Source organism: Echinops telfairi, unplaced genomic scaffold (assembly GCF_000313985.2).
Source record: "Echinops telfairi isolate 266 unplaced genomic scaffold, ASM31398v2 ScPeMD7_7461;HRSCAF=8499, whole genome shotgun sequence".
Classification (NCBI taxonomy): Eukaryota; Metazoa; Chordata; class Mammalia; order Afrosoricida; family Tenrecidae; genus Echinops; species Echinops telfairi.
This window is the reverse complement of record NW_022111361.1, coordinates 1,434,582-1,440,292: the sequence shown is the minus strand read 5'-3', so window position 1 is coordinate 1,440,292 and position 5,711 is coordinate 1,434,582.

Below are 5,711 nucleotides of genomic sequence, written 5' to 3'. Positions count from 1 at the left end.
TAAATTATTATTTTGACATATCTTGCCCTGTTGGGCATCTCCCTTCACCCACTTTTCTGTTTTCCGTCCTCCAGGGAGGTGGGCACATGTAAATCCTTGTAATTGGTTCCCCTTTTCCACCCCACCCTCAGCTTGGATTTCTTAAGGCTTACAACGATTCCTGGTGACGCTGAGTTAGGCGTTAGACTGCTACTTCAGTTCAAACCAGCCAGCTTCTCCAAGGGAGAAAGGTGAGACTGTCTGCTGCCATGAAAAATTGTAACCTCAGGTCAGCTGGGAACAGAATTTTGAGAGAGGGGGAGGGAGCATGAACACTTAGTGCCTGCCATGCAAAGGGATGACGAGGTTCCCCTAGACTGGTCGGCATTCCTGTCAGAGTGATGAGGGCCACTGATGGGAAAGACAAGTCAGGAGTGGGGAGAGGAAGCATGCATGCCTGAGAGAAGACAAGCGCATGTCTGTCTGTAGACAAAGGGTGAGGACTAGCCTCTTCCTAGCAGGAAAACAGTGACTCACGAGACTTGCTTGTAAGGATGCTGAGGGGGGCGTACGCCTGGTGATAGGCACCTAACAAGCGACACTAGTCTGATTTTCTGTATACCCTTGGGGGCGCAGCCCTGTGCCTAGCATGCTGAGACATTGAATCCTGGATCTTCAAGGTATACCGCATGCTCCAAGCACCATCCCAGAGGGATCCAACGGGGAAACCCTGCTAGGTTAACTAGACTCCACCTCACACACACCTGCCACCTGGGCACTTAGGACTGAAATTACATGGTGTGTGAAGAAACAGACGATACCTACACTAAAAATATTGACCTGTCAGTAAGGGGATTAACATTTATTTACTACTTCAAAGTCCTGCTTGCTGTGTAGGATACACATTATTCTGGCAGACCCATAAATGACGCTGTCAGTGGATATGACCGGAAGTTTTGCCTAAGCATCGACTCCCATTGTTTGTGTAAATATCCAGTCACCTAAGGATTTACGTGGTACAAGTGAATAATCCAGGTATTGCGACATGTAGTTAGCCTACACTTGTTCAGTCTCCCTCTCTCAATTTTTTTAAATAAATTAGTACCGTGGGTTAATCAATGACCCTACAGATAGAAGGTCCTCCTGCTCCAGGAAGATGATCGATAAAATTCTTTACCATAAATTAAGAGGCAGATTAAAAAAAAGAGATTCAGGAATGAATTTTGGACTCACATTTATCCCAGTTCCAATCTTAGAAAAATTAGTTGTTTTAACAGGAGCTGGCTCAAAACTTGCCCTCATGCAGGAAACACAGAAGATAGCAAAGTGTGGTGAAGAAATTAGATGGTTCCTGTCCATCAAACAGATTGGGGTCTGGGGTCTTAAAGGCTTGTTTCCAAGCAACCATATGATTGAGATGTCAACGAAGTCCACATGGAAGAAGCACACCAATATCTTGATCCAAGGATTTTAAATTATATAATCCAAAACCAAAGGAGGAAAAAGTATCAGAGTTTCATCTGAAGAGTCTGGTGTACAGAAGGCTATGGAAGACAGTGGAAGTCTAAAACACATTGGCAGGAGCTACACAGAGAATAAGCTTCCAGTGGTTTCCCGCTAACGTCACTGAGGGATGGGAATACTGTTGGAGAGACAGCTAGAGTAGAATGGTGAAACCCTGGCACTTGATCTCCTCTCTGAGACACTGTGGGCTTGAGCGGGTTTTTCGTGTTTCGTGTGTGTGTGTGTGTGTGTGTGTGTGTGTGTGTGTGTGTGTACATAGGTATATCTCTTGTATTTTATCATTGTTGGTAACCTTCTTGAATCTTTGTTATGTGTTTTTCTATATTTTTCCACATATGAAACCCAGGATAGATGAACTTACAGTGACAGCACCTCGAATAAGGGTTCCTATGGATGGGGTGGGGGGAGGTATGGTGGGAGAGGTGGGGAAGGATCAGGGGGAGTTGATATCAAGGAAGGAGGAAAATGCTTTGAAACTGATCTTGGTAGCAATTGTATAACACTGCTTGCTGTGATTGAACTGTGCAGTGGTACAATGTCTGGATTGAATCCTCATAAAATAGTTTAGGGGAAAAAGTAATATCAAAAAAAATAAACAAAAACAAAATCAGGCTCACAGCCACAGAACCTCGGTATCAGGGCACGATGAGTCAGACTAGACCAGATAGCAGAGGGTTAGTTTGGCCTTTGAAGCCCTTTGGTTGCCCGATATGTACATGTAATATAACCAAAAAATAAGCTTTCATAGTATTATGCCTCCCCCACGCCCCCCAAAAAAGTCATTGGTAGCTAAGTGTGGTCTTACCTAATAATTTACAAACCATATCCTTAAAAAACCCATTTGGGTACTTATAACAATTCTGAAAAACCTTTAAGATATGAATCATTATCTACATTGTACAGCTGTGGATATTGAGCTTTATAGGCTTAAACTGACACTAAAGCTTAAAATAGTGAAGTGGTTCTCAGTAACATCACTTTTGATAGAAGGAGAAATTCTCTAGGAAATAATAGCCTTTCTTTGTTTTTTACACTTGGTTCTAGACAAGTACTTGCATCTCTACCATTGCAAAAGAAGAAAACAAGCGGTAGAAAACAGAATATATGTATACAAGTATATGAAGAGATTGCTCTCTCTCTGTTTTCCAAAATATTTTTATACAAATTAAAGGTTTCAGTACCCTGGTTGTCCCTCATTTGAAATAGACCACGCATGTAATTGGACAAGAATTGTTCTAAATTGTATTTCACTTTTGTCTTATTGAGAAGCAAGTTGGAGGGAGGTTGGGTCCGTTCGTGTGAGCTGCGGTAAAGCGAGGCTAGAGGCTTCTGTGTGTCTGAGGTTTAAAGTTCCGTCAGAAAGGTGATCCCTTGACTCACTGGCTTATTCAGCCTGGTGTCTCTGTAAGATTGTCTTATTTAGAAAACTCTTTTTTTGTTTTGTTTTCGGTGAACCCCTTCTAGGCAGGAAGGCTTTATTTACATACATACTTGTGTATAAGCTGAGTTTTATCAGCACATTTTTAATGCAGTTTTTGTGGTAAAATAGGTACCTTGGTTGATATTTAGGTTGGCTTATACTTGAGGATGTATGATAATTATTCTAACAATATTACCAGGAGAATAAGCTATATGATAAAAGCAGATCAGGACTCACTCGTTTGCTAGGAGGGTCCCTCTGTGTGAGCCTGGTGATATGTGCTTGGGGAGAGAGAAATTCTAGGCATCCATGCAGAGGATTGAGGGCCCTGGGAGACAAAGACAACACCGAGTAGGAGGCAGAAAAGAGTAGAGAGTTCTAAGACCTGTCATAAGGACAGTCTCTGCAGATGGTGACGAGGAAGCTTAGGATGAGGCTAAAAACTAAACAACAGCAAGTCCGTTACTGTTGAGTTGATGCTGATCTAGAGCGGTCTGTTAGAACAGAGGAGACCTGCTTCGTGGGGTTTCCAGAGGTGGACTCTTCACCGAGACGTTTACGTCTTTCTCCTATAGAGAAGCTCTTGGTTTGAACTGCCAGCCTTACGGTTAGCAGCCCAGCACGGAACCACCTCTCCACCAGGCTGAGCTTGGGGAGGGAAGAGATGGTCAGACCATTGAAGGTCTGGAGAAAACATAAGCGTGGATGCTGAGCAGCTTTGTGCTCGACAGCCGATCTGAAGGCTGGCTGTGGAGCCCACCCGCTGGTGCTCCCAGGAAGGACCTGGCAGGCTCTCTCTAAAGGTCACAGCCCCAACAGCTTGGTGGTGCCAATTCGGGCTCTGGCACCTGTGGGGTTGCGTGAGTCAGAATCAACTCAACGGCAATGGGTACGATCTGGGGAAGAATCACTCAGTTCTGTGTTGGGATCACTCGGGTTCCTGTGGCGTGGAGACATTAGTTCTGTGGCTGGCCTGTGGGCATCCAGCTTCTCTTTCATGCCAGGCAGGAACCTCGTTTGTAGTTCACGTAAACATTATCTGATGTTGCTTCAGCAGCTTGACAAAACTCCATGCAGGAAAGGAAGGGCCTTCAAATGATCCTTTACTGGCTATATAAGCGAATGCTTTTAAAGGGAAGAATTACAGTGGCCACCTAATGCTTGGTTTTGAGTATAGCCATTTGCTTTCTTACATTATAGATCGTGACAGAAGTCCCATTTTCATTGAAAAATAATATTCTCTAAATCAGTGGTTCTCAACTTTCTCAATGCCACGACCCTTTTATACCCTTTTATACACCACACCTCATGTTGTGGTGACCCTGAACCATAACATTATTTTCATTGCTACTTCATCACTGTAATTTTGCTACTGTTATGAATTGGGTGACCCCTGTGAAAGGGTCATTTGACCCCCAAAGGGGTCGCGAGCATCAGGTTGAGAACCGCTGCTCTAGATGTACTTAGGAGGCTTGATGGCACCGAGGTTTAACTGAAGATTGGCGGTGTGAATCTAATCGGAGAAAGAGGTGGCAGTCTACTTCTCATAGTAATTACTGATACCTAATTACTTATCATTAGGGTTACGGCCTAGGAAACCCTCCGGGGGCACTTCTACTAGGTTCTATAGGGTTGCTTAGTAAGAATCAACTTGTCAGCAGCAAGCTTTTTGATTTAAATGTATTTTTGAAAAAGTTAACCATTCAGTTGATTAATAGTTGTTGTTGTATTTATAAGTAAAATATGCTCAGATACATTTAGGATATAATCACCTCTGAGATAATTTTCCAGCCCTTTCTACTAACAACTTTGATCATTAGATGTGGAGTATTTTACTCAGAGTAATTTTCTGGCATCCACTCATCTATTCTCTTTCAAGATTAAGAAGTAAAAATTTAGGAGTATAACATGAAGGCACATTTCGTGTAACCATTTCAAGAAAATTATATAAATTTTTATAATTTTCTTCTATAAGATGTTTAAATGCATTTAAACTCAGTTTTAAAATTTATTGGTATAAAATTATGACATTTTATTATTTTTTAATTAGTAAACTTACTCTTCAGAGTAACCTTAGGTTTACAGAAAATAAAGATCTTACAGAGAGTTCCATATATATCCACCTGATAGTTCCCCCAATTATTAGCATCTTGTACTAGTGTGGTCCATGTGTTGTCACCACTGCAGTATCGTACAGAATAACTTCATCACCCTGGAAAATCTTCTGTTCCCCATCTATTAATCCCTCTCCTCCTTCACCCAAACTCTTGACAAGAGTTCATCCTTTCACTGTCTCTGTAGTTGTTGCCTTTCCCGGCTAATCATAGAGTTAGAGTCAGACTGTAGGAAGGCTTTTCAAACTGGCTGCTCTCTCTAAACAGTGTAGGTATATATTTAAGGGTCTTTTGTTGTTTTGTGGCTTCACAGCTCATTTCTTTTCATCATTTAGACTAGGTTATGCTGTACCACTGTTCATTGTGCCATTCACTCTTTGAAGGGTGTCTTGACTGCTTCCAATTTGGGAGTGTATGAATAAAACTGTTGTAAGTATTTCTGTATGATTTCTTTATGTGACCATACATTTTCAACTCACCTAAGGTGTGTGAGTTTCTGGATCATATGGACTATGTTTACTTTATAGGAAATGCTGGACTGTCTGTGAAAGTGGCTGTATGTCTTTGTGTTCTCATCAGAAATACATGGGAGTTCTTGATAGTCCACATCTGAGCATTTGATACCGTCAGTGTTTAGGATTTCAGCCATTCTAATTGGTGTGTAGCAGTTTCTG